This window comes from Rhipicephalus sanguineus, chromosome 3 (genome assembly GCF_013339695.2).
Source record: "Rhipicephalus sanguineus isolate Rsan-2018 chromosome 3, BIME_Rsan_1.4, whole genome shotgun sequence".
Classification (NCBI taxonomy): domain Eukaryota; kingdom Metazoa; phylum Arthropoda; class Arachnida; order Ixodida; family Ixodidae; genus Rhipicephalus; species Rhipicephalus sanguineus.
Window position 1 is genome coordinate 31,587,349 of NC_051178.1, and position 14,741 is coordinate 31,602,089.

Here is a 14,741-nt window from a genome sequence, read left to right on the forward strand (position 1 = left end):
TACGTCGTCAAACCATTTCCTCCAGACAGGTATGGCACATACCCGTTTACCACGGGCCGCCATATACGGGTATGCGCCACAGGTGAATGATAGTTTATATCAACCAAAGAACGGCTACAAGACATTGGTAAAAACCGACACCTGCCGCGCTGACCGGACGAATGCGAAGAATAAAGATCAGGATCCCAGCAGGAATCGAACCCAAGCACATTCTGCGTGGCTTTCCGGTGCTGGTGTACAAACCCCAGCACCGGAAAAGAAATTTTTATTTCGTGTAGTTTTTTTTTTGTGCCCGCCAGCTGTGACTCAATATGAAGAACCGGAGGTGAGTAGTGGAGCTTACCCCATATTTGTGGCACATACCCTCTAGGGGCTGCGTTATGCTTCCCCGAGATTAACTCGGACATTAAACAACTCGGCTGTTGAAAGCGCTTACTGTTGGAACGGAAACCATCCAGCACGGCTCTCTTGCGCAGATGAATGGCAGGCGCGCCGCAGTTCTTGGGGGCGGAGCTTGCTTGTACGTATTCTCATGTTGTAAGCGACTACTGTTCACTGTGGCTGTGGAAAGGACGTCCGTGTCTCCGACAGCGTCGGCTAATCTGCTTACGTCACCAGTTGAACTTCTGGGTGTGTCGTGATACAGTGAACTGGAAAAGGGTAGTGGGCTCACTACCCCTACGCGTGACGGCGCCGACATCTCGTCGGGCAATAAGCAATACACCAGGGGACACGAACGCCGACGGGTGAGGCATAGACTTTCCTACAACACTTCCAAGAGGGAACTCTGGCGCTAGTCTCTATGGGAGCTGCAACGCATGGCGCTTCAGCCAGCATGGGAATGATGGGTAGTACACGGATTTCTCTAAACTTGGCTATTTCGGCTCCGTTTGGCTCCGCGTCGCCTGTATCCGCTTTGTCGCAAAACGAAGTTCAGCAAAAGTCAGCAGTTCCACTTCAGCACTTTAATTTTTTTTAGGCTCACCCATTCAAATCTGGTCACGAAGTTCACAACAGTCTATTCTTTTATCTGAAACGAACGCCAAAACACAGAAATAAATAGACACAAGTGCGTTCGAAGTTGTAAGCACGAAGATTAGGCAATCCGTACACTACCCATCAGTCCCATGGTGGCTGAACGATCGCAGCGCCAGAGTCCCCTCTAGGTAATTTTAGGAAACTCTATGGGGTGAGGGCCGCTACCTGACGCCTTGGTCAAGGACCGAGGTCGCCTCCGGATTTTCTACTCCTCGTGACGACACTTTTGCTGCGTCCGCTTAAGAATGAAATGACCAACCTTTCTGTCATCGACGACATCGCACCGACGGGTGACAGTTCGCGCAGGGGAGCACCTGATACATTAAGTTTGTTAATTATTTTCAATATACTGTCTGAAGTAACAATGTCAGACGGCATCCGTGTAAAGCTCGGTATGGGAACTGCAGGTGCTTCACTAGTTGGCTCATGAATTAAAAGTGAAAAAAAAGTACCCATTCGTTACGTCTGAGCGAGCCTCGTGAAGAACGTGGGAGCCATCAGCATGGATCAAAAATATTGTTACGGGGAATATAAACAGAGACTCGAAGGACTAGCAACAGATGTATTTACAAGTAGTTCACCGAGCAGCGCTGCCGATAGGAACAGCTCGCGCCAGTCTATCCTATTGTCGTCCTTTTCTTCGTCTTGTGGACCACGATGCCACTGGTACGTAGCAATATATTAGGAAGGCGACTTTGCGGCTTTAAAATATTCAAATCACGCCTGGTTAACGCAAAAAACGATGTTCGTGGGATCGCATTTCATGCGAACTACAGTGCTATGTGACTGGACGGTATTGCTTGTTGTTTATCGTGTTCCTACGTGAAATCCCTAGGTTCGCTTTTATCTTTTTTTTTCTTTTTGTTGCTGCGACTTTCCCGTGCCCTGTTATCTGCGAAAAGGAGTAGCCGGCGCTATACAAAAGCGCCAACATCTCCTAAAGACCATATAATAAAAAAAGTCACAGTTTCGCCGCAAGGGCGAAGCAATCAATGCGATAGCGAGAAACTAATGCTATACGAAGTGAGGCTCGCCAATGGATACTCTCAGTTTGAACAGCGTTCCTGTCGCAAAGGCGGCCGAAGCAGCGAAGGAAACTAGCGTGCTTCAAGTGTCGAGCTGTGACACTTGATAGTTCACGCTCATCTTCTCTTTGTTCGTTTAGCGGCGTCCCTTGAGCTCGAGTGGCTTTCGTACGCTCCGTAACATGAGCGCGGACATCTCGGTGAAAGCTTGAAACACCCCGCTTCCCCTCACCACGAGAAAACCGCGCGAGCAGACAGCGGAAGGGCAAGGTTCTCCCTGCGCAAATATAAGAAGAAGCGAGCGAGCTCGCCGACGACTTTTAAATGCGCCCGTCGCGCTCCTATCGCCATCTCGCTGGTAATGAAGAAACGCTTATACGCGCCTGCCGTCTCTGAGTCCGTCCAGCGGTAAAGGGTGTGTATATAACGCTCGCCGTTAGCTACGTGGTTCGATTCCGCGCTTCGGAAGCATTTTTCTGAATTATTTTTCTTTGGGGCTTATATATATATATATATATATATATATATATATATATATATATATATATATATATATATATATATACTTATACATATACGGTGCATGACGGCGGCGACGGCAAAATCCAGCCGAGACTGTCCATATAATTGCTATCGCAATAAAACAGTTAGAATGTCTTTATGAAGGAATTTTTTTTCCGAACTCGCATAAGTTTAGTGTATTCGTGTGAACATGTGCAACATTCCGTTTTTATTACTGTGGAAACGATTGCACCATGTCACATAAGGATCGTTAAGTATAGGTCTGCGGTTTTAAATGAGGTGGTGTCCTTACCTATATAAGCCCTATGAGTGTATGCACATGACTGACATTTCGAGTTCTCCGTGGAATACGCCGCTATTATCAATTGGCTCGATATTGAAGAGCCCTTACTACTGGAACACATCACAAAGAAGGTCTTCGCACGGTAACACGTGCGCCAGGGAACTGCATCGCTACGCGAAATTCCCCACGCTCCGGTTAACCATCAAAGCATGGCACGCAGACCGCGAGGGAAACGTGAAATGCGCGAAAGGAGTCGATCAACCTTGGCTCCACGGCTACGAATATCCCACCGTATGATGATATTGTCGTCCGTGATTCTAAGCCAACGCCTCACAATATAAGCGTCGTTGTCTGGTTGCCATCCCTGACGGTAACACGCAATAATCGACTGATGCGCTGCCCCGCCATCCTGACCCACGCACCGCTGAAGAAGCCGACGACCTGACCGAAATCGAACACGAGGCCATAACCCTGGTTCATAAACCAGGGCTCGACCCGTACAAGGGGCACGCACATCGATGTATAAGCTGACTTGAAATTAGCACACTGGGCCCGAAAGTCTCGGGTAAACATATGAATCTGTTGTACATCTTTGAGACAAGGTCAACGAGCGCGGAGGAAAGCGGGATGAACGCGACACTTCGGCAAATCCCTCGTGGAGGGAAAGACGAGGTGTTCAACCACGGTGCCAGCCCGCTTTTTTCACCATCACAAGCAGCGCGACCACTATACTCCTGCATATGTCGCTAAAACAGTTGTGGCAAAAGTTTTATCGTTGGCAGCAAGAGGTACCCGAACCAACTTTCCAGCGGGTGTTCGGGTAGAACCTCCCCCTGTACTCTGTCCCTTTGCCGGGCTGTGGTTTTCGCCACACCTGACAAGCGTCGTCGGTGGTGTCAACTCTGCCGTGGATCCCATATTCAGATAATAAAGCGCACATATTTGAGTTTCTCTCTCTTGCTCGGCATTCAAACAGCAGTCTTCAATACGATTGTGACGCGCGCCGTAGTGGAGGGCTCCGCATGAACTCCGGGCACCTCCGACTGATTCACTGAACTGAAAGGATGCAGAAGAGCAGATGGGTTAACCAGAACAGTGTCTGGTTGGCTACTCTGCGCTAGGCAATCTGGAAAGGGCAGTAGAAAGGAGGGAACACGTGAAAGGAGTGGGGGACTGCACCCCTAGTCAAAAGCGTTAGCACAAGAAGCACAAAGATTGAATGAGTCAGCACAAACCAATGGCTCAATGGAGCAATGTGTTGTCTACATTTCGAACAATGCGCACAGCCTGCTCTGCGATGTCATAAAGTAACGTGTACTGCATCCTAGGGAGAGAGGTGAATCATCCAGATGCGCTGCACTTAATATGGGAGTGTGCCATTGTGAATAAATGCTAGCGCGAACAAATGCGCTAACTGTTCGCAAAAGCAGGAGGCGCATTTTTTAAACTTGAACGGGTAAAAGAACTATTTTTAGCTACCTAGAGAATAAAGCGCCGTCCTCTAGGCGAAGATGGGGTATACATAAACAACGACGGGAAGCGGAGAAGGGACGGGGAGTGCAATGTAAGCGCAAATAATGTGAGGAGCTAATCAGTCCGAAAAGGATGGTTTCACGAATTAGGCAAGAAGCATCGTGGCACGCTTGATTCTTTTGTATATCGGTGGCATTTCGGCGAAAGCAGATAGTTTAATACTCACGAGGTCTTGTGCCCGGTAGCTAAGAGCGCCGAGTGATCGCGCAGCGCGTCAATCAGATGGCGGGGAAGGGAGAGTTACACGTGTCCGCCAGGCGCGCCCAATAAGATGTGACGGAAACACTCCGACAATGCCACCGCTGGTCGGGGGAGAGCGAAAGTGAGAGAGAGGCGCAGAAAAAGGCAAGCACGTGAATGCATCGTTAGAAGCTGCGGCGTCTCTGCTTTTATAGCAGTCAATGGCGGTCTTGAACCCGGAGAACCAGCTGCGCGGCAAAACGTTTGTGTTTAGGTGGGGCTGGTAAATAGCGCGAACCACTTGACTGCGTGTGCTACATGCCCATAAAGAGTCGCTTCCGAGCAAAGGCAGTATTTTAAAGCGGGAACTTTCTGGAGGCTATCGGCCAGAAGCACAAAAAGAACATCGAAAAAATAAACGCGACACGTGCCAGAGAAAGAATTCAATCTTTCAGTACCCAGGTTAAGCTGTGCGCAGATGATTTCCAAAAATATAACGTACAAACTAAAAAATGTGAATGCAAACCGTACCTTAACCCCTACCACAGTGGTTGCTTAGCGGTTGCGCTGGCAAACTCGAAAATACAGGTTTGATAAGCAGAAACCAGGACCGCATTTCCATGGGAGTCAAATGCAAAGACACCCGTGTTTAAGTTCAAGAAGCTCGAAATTAATGCAACGTCCTCCACGACGGCGTGTCTCAATAATATCGCAGTTTCCGCAAGTAAAACTCTGAACTTAGGTTTCAACTTCAGCCACAAGTAATCGGTCGCCCAAGTTATGGAAACCGTGAATCAACACCCCATATTTGCCGTCGCACGCTTTCCGAAGCGTCACGAAGAAGCAAAACTCTTTCAAAATGTCAACAATATAGTCGCATTACTTGCCACATGTCATCGGAAAGGTGAGGGTATTCTTCTTAACGGAAGAGCAGGTTTGACGCAGGGAACGTAGAAGGCCTTCAGTAGAAGGAAACGGCGCGTCATGCTCGGCTCCATATCTGTTTAGGCGCTTGGATTTAGGTGCACGTGAAAGCATCCAGTGTGGTAAAACTCAATCCGGAAGTCCCCAGTGCAGAGCGCAGCATAATTATATTCTGGTTCTCGCGCGTGAAGCCCCAGATTTATTTACTTATTCATTTTGTTGCCGCGACAGACGCATTGCTGTGTTATGCGTAAGGGAAAAAAGATTGTAATTGTATGGCGCTTTGCGTTGAAAGAGAAGGCAGCATTGGTTGTGCGACAGAATGTGTGGCCATACAGTTTTCTCACCACGATGGTTGGAGTCCCTTATTTCTTTTTGGTCACCCTCTTTCGCATCTTTCGCAGTGATATGCTCTGCCGCTAATCTAGTCCTCAGGTGAAGTGCTTTATGTGCGTTCAGCGGTTCAAGCATGCGCTGACTTGCGATTCCTTGACCCTCCATGACGGCAAGAATGCATGGCATTTATGCCTTCGCACGAGTTTCGATGTGCCGCGTGTTTACCGTATATGGTCAGACGACAGCCTATATGCAGCCAAGACCTAGTGGGACTGCGATAACGCAGCGCGACGTGCTCTGGCTGCGTCATCGTAGTGCCACTGGGCCTTGGTTGCACCAGGTATGCTGCCGCAGCGCAAATTCAGCAGGTGATATTCTCGTGGCAACAAACTACAAAGCAATTTCAACAATCTCAGCTGCTTGCATTGGTGACCAAGAATGTACTGTAGAAGCGTGGGCGTTTGGATGTGTTGGTATGGTTCCATTTGAAGAACTGGTAGCGCGATACTAACATGCACGAAGAAAGAAGTATCTGTTATTTCTTCGTCTCTGCTAGTACCGCACTACGAATTCTTCAAATGGCACTCAAGTCATCTCCATGACGTAACTGACGTAAATAAAAGGACAAGCTAATAAGTCAGAACGAAACTTTAAAAATATCCTTCGCTGTATTACCTGTCCACTGATTCAAAAAACCACGAATTCCGAGCAGAGCAGCCGGACGCAGTGACCACTCAGCAACGAACTGTTTCTTTTTTCCATGGTATTTATTACAAGTGTGCTAACGTAGTGTAGTATACATATAGGCACGCAACAAGCGTTACACAGAGAGAAGCTTCTGCGTAACACTTGTCTCAATACCATTTTAGAACACTGTGTTCTAAACTGGTATAAGAGCAGCACATTTCATAAATTGTGCATACCAATCCGCCTGAAACTGCAGTTGTTCATAAAGGTCTTTTAGCTGTAGAGCCATGGGTAACAAATGCGACCGCGATGGTACCATTGGTTCCACATGCCTGTCTAACATGCGATTTTTCCATAAACTGTGCATGTCCTGTTTGCGTTCGTGGTGTAGCAAAATCATTTTGACAGGATAAGGCGCGCACACAAACACGAACACTAGAAGAAAGACGTAAACAACACAGGCACCAACCAGCTCAATTAGCCGAGCTACTGTAGTAAGAGCACGTTACGACGCCACAAACGCAAACAAGTTTCGTACCTCGAGCACGTGATATAAGCTTCCCGCTCTTGGCAGTGAGGGTGCCATCATCTAGAGTGGCGCAGCGAAGCACTGCGCTAAAGCTTTGCGGGAGCCTCTCGGCGTGGCACGGCGCAGCACAGCGCAGTCAGGACTGTATTATACAAGACCATTTCGCTGTTTGCAAACGCAGGTGCTGGACGCCGTCCGGTTTTCTGCGCCGGCGTAGCCTAGTAGCATTGGCGGTGAACAAAAACCTTAGCGAGTAGCCCGCACATTTTCAGCACTTTTCTCCCTGTGTCTGGACAAACGTTTTAAAGAAATATTCTTCTAAGCTGCACACGCAGCATTATAAGAGCTGTGTCCTTAGCTTTAAGCGCCTTCGTTTTACCTGAAAGCGGAAAAAGAGTCTTTCCTTACTCCGGCACAGCTTGAAGAACACGCTTTCTGCTTCGGCATTAGAAAGTGGTATCTCGGAGTACAACACGTGCTGCTGCTATCGCAATCTGGAAAACGACCGAAAAGACGGAGCAGCGAAACAGCGGGAAGCGCATTGCTTTGACGCGTAATTTGTATGGCGTAGCGCACCACGACAGGGACAGAGAAGAGGGACGCACACACACAGCGCTAACTTGCAACTAATGGTTTTATTTGCGATCACGCGTGCCTTTTATGCAATAACAGTGGATCGATAAAACCGAGAGAACATCATGTAAAGATACAGCACAAAGCCTGCACGTGTCATCACTAATCACAACAATCTGCACCCGCCAACGTCAAAGCGATAATTCCAGACACATCTTTTCTTTAGCTGACAAAGCTAACGAAGGCACACTCACACATTTTTCTTTCCTTTTGTCGATTTCGTAGGCTTCAATCATTTCTCGCGTGGTTCTGCCGCGGGCCCTATCGAGAATAAAGGTATTTGGAAACATTGGGACGCGACCACAGCTCTGACAGCGAATTCCCAAATGACCAGATACAGGTTTTTCCAGATTGTACAGGTCTTCCATAAGTCTTTGGTTCACACACCTTCCAGTCTGGCCTATGTATACGCGTTCACATGTCAGAGAGATACAATACACAACTCCTCAACTGCAATTGACAAATTTTTCCAGGTACTTGATCGACAAAAGGAAAGAAAAATGTGTGAGTGTGCCTACTTTGGCTTTGTCAGCTAAAGAAAATATGTATCTGGAATCATCGCTTTGACGTTGGCGGGTGCTGATGGTTGTGATTAGTGATGACACGTGCAGGCTTTGTGCTGTTATCTTTACATGTTGTTCTCTCGGTTTTATCGATCCACTGTTATTGCATAAAAGGCACGCGTGATCGCAAATAAAATCATTAGTTGCAAGTTAGCGCTGTGTGCGCGCGTCCCTCTTCTCTGTCCCTGTCGTGGTGCGCTGCGCCATACGAATTATGAATCCCAACCAACTAGCCCGGCAACGTGCCTTAGCAAATTTCACGCGTACTTACGGAGCGCGCACTGTGCCTGTCGTGAAGCGGGGCGCATCGCCAACGATTATACGAACTCGACGGAGATGCGGCAGTCAATGCGGGTGCATCCACGTCGAAGGCCGTCATGGCAGCCCAATAGCGTATTGCCTAAGGCTGCAGCTACTTCTATAGAGACACGCTTCACTCTCCCGTTATGGACAACAGCTATGAAAGAGCAATCAACCATAATTTTTAACAGCGCAGCTGTGCAAGCTCGGAGTAAAGCCGGTGTCGTAGACAAGAAACTGGGCGGGTATGCGCCACAGGAAGCGAGTATGTGCCACGCAGCTCCTAGCATAGCGTAGCCATGCGTAGTATAGTTCAGCAAAGAGAAGCTAGGGTGTTAAGGTGAGGAGGAAGAAAAGAATGAGGTGAGAGGTTAAACCATAGCATAACCATGCACAGTACAGCATAGTGAGGGGGGTGGGAAAGAGAAATGAGGGAGGGCAATGTAGAAAGAAGATGAAAAGCTGCGCACTAGTAACCAGAAAGTTTCCTTGTTAACTGAACTGATGGCGTGCTCGCATCCCCCCAACCTTGCAACCTCCGATGCTTCGATGATCTGCCGTGTCGTTTGCGCCGGGCTTCTTCCTATTATGCACTGCATTTCGTGCACTGGTGCTTGCACCCACAGTTCCTGCAGTGGGCGGCTAAGTGGCCTGTGTCGCCCGTTCTTACACTGTTTGCATGCCCCCCCCCCCCCCCCCCTCCACCGCAGCCTGTCACAGCCGACTTTCCCAAACCTTCCCCAAACCTTCACTGTCTTCAAAGGAAGACGTTGAAATCACGTGCTCAACTTCGCAGCATCATCCCACCTGTTGGGTGCACTAACTTTTTCGTAGGACGACAGCCAGTCCTCGACGTCCTGATCTTCCGTGCCCGCAAATATCTGGGGGTCTCGCTGTCGCACGGGCCGGGGCAAACGACTGCCGCGAGAGGTGGTGCCTGTTGGGAAGCCTCGGCTTGCATGGTCGGCTGCAATGTGCGGGATCGTAGTTCCAGGGTGCAGGCGATATGGTTACCCAGCATGTAAAGGGGTTTATTGGGCGAGCCGAACAAAAGGGTGGCAGCTCGAAAAAGTACGCATGCAGAACAACATGGTGCTGTTCGGACGCCGACCTCGTGCCTGCGATGATGATAGTTGTGCGCGTGATTTCAATGTATTCCTCTCTTCATTAAAATATATATATGTACAGTACGTTCCCGGGATAATGCGCCTAGAGTGTACATATAATCGCTGTCGCAATAAAATGAGAGTGACGAGTACGTATTGTTGTTATAGAGAGTAGAGTGGGATCATATGCGGATTCGTGTTCGAACTTTGTGGGGGTGCTATCACCTCTTGTAAGGTCGTTGCACCTCATGGCGAACGCGCGTCTCGCGAATTAGTCACACTTAGCTTTAACAGCCACCAAGCGGGAGGGGGCGCTGTGCTCGCGCGGGGTATAGGGTTAGCGCGGTGGCGTCATAAGCGCCCCCTGGCGGCAGAGCGGTTAGGCCGGCGCACAGGAAAGAGCAGTGAGTCCATTGGGGTTTGCCGGCGTGCGTGGACGGACGTCTCTCGCGGTGGGTCCGTGGGTACGATACCGCGGCTCGTTCCCCGCGGGCCCCTCGTGGTGAGTCGAACCTCGCCGACGCCGCTTTCGCGGTACCTTGTAAATGCGTTATGTTGCTTGTGTTTGTGATGTTGTTTGTGTACTGTATTGGCATTGTATATGGTTACTTAGCGTGTTACTAGTTATGTACTAGATCCGTCTGGTGAGCTCCCCGTTGTAAAGTAAGTTAATAAATGTACACATGTTTGTTCGTTGCTCGACGGCGTGAAGTGTGTCCCTGTGTTCAGAGAGCGGCTCCCATAACGAGATCCGACAGCTTTCAACCTGGTCTTGCGTAATTAAAAATTGTGAGAGCATTGATACGGGCCGCTTCGTTTACAGTATAATGCGCGGTCAAGGGCCCATCAACACTTTTCCTTTCCACAGGCTGTCGCTGAAAAGAGGCCTGCTGTGTTCACAGCCGTATTTGGGAAAAGCAACAAGCACGTGCTTTCCTGTCTCGGCTACTCGGTACGTATAACAAATTGGCGAGCCCGTGCACAGAATAACATGCCAGTATTGCCTGGTCTAAGCAGAAGGCTCACATCCGGTGTCGTAGCGTGACCGAGCATATGGAGGCACTGTTGGGAATTTTCTTGCCGTGCTAAATTCCTCGCTGTCGCTCTGCACATCGTCTCGGTGGAAAGAAATTGCAGTCTAGCTAACACAAACTCAAGGAAGCAACGCACTTTTAGACTTCTCTTAGGGCTGACAAACGGCATCTTCATCACAGACACAAAAAAACTCTCTCTCTCTCTCGTAGAGCACAACGCGCTGTCACACTTGCGGCGACTTAACGAGCGCACTATCATCGCCTGCAAGCTGCTCCCAGTCGTAAAGGCGAGAGGTTTTCAGCCAGCTGTTCTCTGCACTCTCACGACAAAATTAGTTTTCACAGCAGGTCATCTCAAAGTCCGCTCGATTTGTTAACACATGCGCGCCTAAAAAACAACAAAAAAAGCATGGCTGATCCCTCCGTCATAGGAATCGGTATCGCACGAAAGTGAAACGTCTTTCCACAGAATTAGTTTACTTTTTTATTGTGCACTGACCTATGAGAGCTTGTACAATGCCTACTGGTGTTTGGCAGCTACAGCACCGTCTGACGAGGATGTACTCACGTTGACGCCTAGTGGAACATCTCCGTACCGACGACTGACGCCCATGATCATGATTTAAGCATTGTGGTAGCGGAAGTTGTTAACATATACCTGGACACAGCATATCCTGAACCCCGCGCAAAGATGGCATCAAAAAGCCCATAATAAACACTGGTATACTCGAAATGCACTCCTTCAAAGCGTCGTGAATTGAGGAGAGACACGGCACGATGTGCGCTCCCGATTGACAGGGTAACCTACGTCTGTGCTCATGCACACACTGCGCTTCAACAACACGGGAGGCAGATTCGTAGCCCGAGCCGCGAACGCGCGAAGGCGTTCCGCTGGCATCTGTCTCACTGTACGAAGGCACGACATTCGCCGGTCGACATCGTTGCCTTTCTGCGCCTCTTATTGCAGCAGTTTTATTAGTCGGTGCTATCACGCTCGAAGCAGTAGGCGGCAGAGAAACATCGTTGGTGCACGTGGAAACTGCATTACTCCGACAACGAGCCGTCACACGCTAACACGAAGCGAAAGGCAAAGAACGTAACTGCGTCAACGGCGACTATTTGATGCTGGCGCGGCCAGCGCTTCACACTGGCATCGAGACGCTCTAACTGCATTGTCGCCAAATCGCTCTCTATCGGCGCTCGTTAATGCCATGACACAGTACTTCATTTCACAGCTGAAAGACGGCGGCACCGCCTAGCCCCGCCAACAGAGCGTACCATGTGACAGAAAATACGTGAGAGATATAAGACGCGTTTGTGGATCCTCGTGCATGTGCGTCCGTGCAGGATGGCCATACGGCACGCTGATGTCGACGCCCGCCCGGCGCGCCAATACTTCAAAGAAAGCATAACCCGTTTTGCCGAATAACAAAAGCTTCTTGAAGTTGTTCCCGATTGGTTAGATTGTGTAGAGCTTCTTTTACAAATGAAGGAGTTTTAGATTGTCCTTATTAGTCCCAGTATGGCCCTCCCCTTTTTTAGATGCGAAGCAGCTTTTGCGCTGGGCTTTGTCCGTAGTTCCATTGGCGACCGTCCGCTTTCTAAAACCTACCATGGCCATCTGTAACATATTGAGCGCTCGCTCGCGCCAACGAGAAGTCTTCTTCGTCTTGTTCTTCGACCGCCTTGATGATGATACGTGCAGAACGCGGGCTCGCGCCAAGGAGAAGTCTTTTTTGTCTAGTTCTTCGACCGCCTTGATGATGATACGTGCAGAGCACTTTAAGGGCCCGGGCTGCCGTATGCTGTCCTAGCTTGGCGTAACGCAGACAAAACCACGTGTGCTGGCACGCGCTGGCACGTTCGGGCCTGTCTAAGGGGCTGGGTAAGACTCTGTGGCCTCTCCCCGTTACACTCTCTCAGCAATCACGTGATGGCGTTGGGGAATGAGATTCTGCAGACGCGCGATGAACACGCGTGGCGTGCTCCAAGAAGAGTTCGGGACGAGTAACAGCAACAGCAACTACAGTGAATTCATGGTGTGCTCCAGATGCAAGGACGCGTTAACATCTGGCAAGGTGCCCTTGATGAACGGAACTTTAAGTCGACCCATGCGCTGCTTCGCATCCCCACATGGTTCCCTTTAGTGGGAAATGGTGAATTTTTTTCCTGACGATATCTCTCCCTTTTTACGCGAACAGTGTTTGTATTGTAAATAGCATTTCCTCTTGTGTTTGTTTGTTACATGTCAAAAGCAGGCAATAAAGAAAAAAAGTCCGTGGTGTAGGAGGTAGAGCGCCAGGCGCCTATCGTCGCGGACCGAGAGGCCGTGGCTTCGATTCTCGGCGGCGGAACCTTTTCTTCTAGCTTTTTTACAGCGAAAGCTGTTATGAGATCGTTTCAACGGCCGTTTTTGGTGGCGTAGTTGTCCGCCGCCGCCGCCGCCGGTGTCCGTAACCACTATCGCTCGAAATAAGAAAAAAAAACGAAATAAGAAAAAATTTCCAGGATGGAACGGGGTTCGAACCTGGGCCCTCTGCGTGGGAGCCCAGTGTTGCACCTCAGAGCCATGCTGGTGCTTGGAAATGCCTTGCAAAACGACGCTATACAGTCTTCATGTCCAGAAGGAACCACATTAACATATGTAATTTAGTGTGGTAGAAGAGTGAAATAACAACCACGCACCACACAACGCGAATTCTGTAACCAGGCGTCGCACAATGCGAATTGCGCAACGAGTGGGATGTTGGATGCTTCCAACCCACTACAAAGGGCTCTGCAATAATTCTTCATCGTCATCAGGCACACCCACAAAGTGCGCATAATATTTGCCTTACATGTTTGTTTTTAGCGGGTACCACGGCTCTCCGTTGAATGACGAAAAATGGCATAGTGGCTGCTTCCCTACTTCACAGAAATTATGATTTATAGCGTAGTGGGTTCCTCGCAAGTGCACTTGCATTGGTTGCCAAGGGAGCCCATGAGCCCATCATCCATTTCCTCGGGGTCTCAATAAAGTTCTTCCCCCCTCTCTCTGGCTCTCTTTCTCACGTCCATGTATGTTATATTGCATGGTGGGAGAGTTAAATAGCGACCGGGCGTCACACAATGCGAATTACGTAACTGGTGAGCCGTTTAAAGCTTCCAGCCCATTACGAAGGTATGAGCCACAATTCTTCATCGTCATCAGTCGTCACGTAAACATTTCCATTTCACAGAAATTATGATGATTTATAGCGTAGTGGGTCCCTCGCAAGTGCACTTGCATTGGTTGCCAAGGAAGCCCATAAGCCGATCATCCATTTCCTCAGGGTCTCAATAAAGTTCTTCCCCCTTCTCTCTGTCTCTCTTTCTCACGTCAATGCAGGCACGTAGCCAGGATTTTTTTTCGGGGGGGGCCCAAGGCCTAATTATTCGAAAGAAAGTCTTTTCATGGCAAAAGAAAAAAAAAGTTGCCTGGGAATATAAAAGGCTGGACGAATTTCGGGGGGGGCTCGGGCCCCCCGGGCCCCCCCCCCTTGCCTACGTGCCTGCGTCAATGTATGTTATATTGCATGGTGGGAGAGTTAAATAGCGACCGGGCGTCACACAATGCGAATTACGTAACTGGTGAGCCGTTTAAAGCTTGTAACCCATTACAAATGACTGAGCCACAATTCTTCATCGTCATCAGTCGTCACGTAAACAAAGTGCACATAATGCCTTACATATGTGTAGCTGGAACCTCGCTTCTGCGCACAATGACGAATAAAGGCGTTGTAGGTGCTTCCCAATTTCACAAATATTGTGATTTATGGCGTAGTGGGTACCTTGCTAGTGTACTTGTATTAGTAGCCCCAAGAGAGTTTACAACGGGCTCTAGAAATGCCGCTCTTCCAGCTTTCGCTGTGACTGTGCTGCGCTTTCCGCGCAGGCCTGGCATTTTTCTCCTCATCCGTTAGTGTGTCTTTCACCAACGTCATATCCGTGACGGAAATACGTCAGTGAAGTCATGGTGGACCTCGGCATAAAGCACTTTTGTGTTAAAGATCTGATATGCACGGGGCAT

General features: G+C 49.2%; 1 protein-coding gene across 3 annotated transcripts in view; it reads right to left on the reverse strand.

The window, feature by feature from the left end:
- LOC119386526 (glycoprotein-N-acetylgalactosamine 3-beta-galactosyltransferase 1) overlaps positions 1-14,741 on the reverse strand; it is a 164,526-nt gene that overhangs the window by 88,569 nt on the left and 61,216 nt on the right. The window contains exon 1 of one of the 3 annotated variants that reach the window (XM_037653796.2): positions 4,568-4,643. The exons of the other annotated variants lie outside the window; for them this stretch is intronic. The gene's annotated coding sequence lies outside the window, so the exon portion shown is untranslated. Of the gene's footprint in view, positions 1-4,567; positions 4,644-14,741 lie in introns of those variants that run through there. 3 annotated transcript variants of the gene reach the window in all.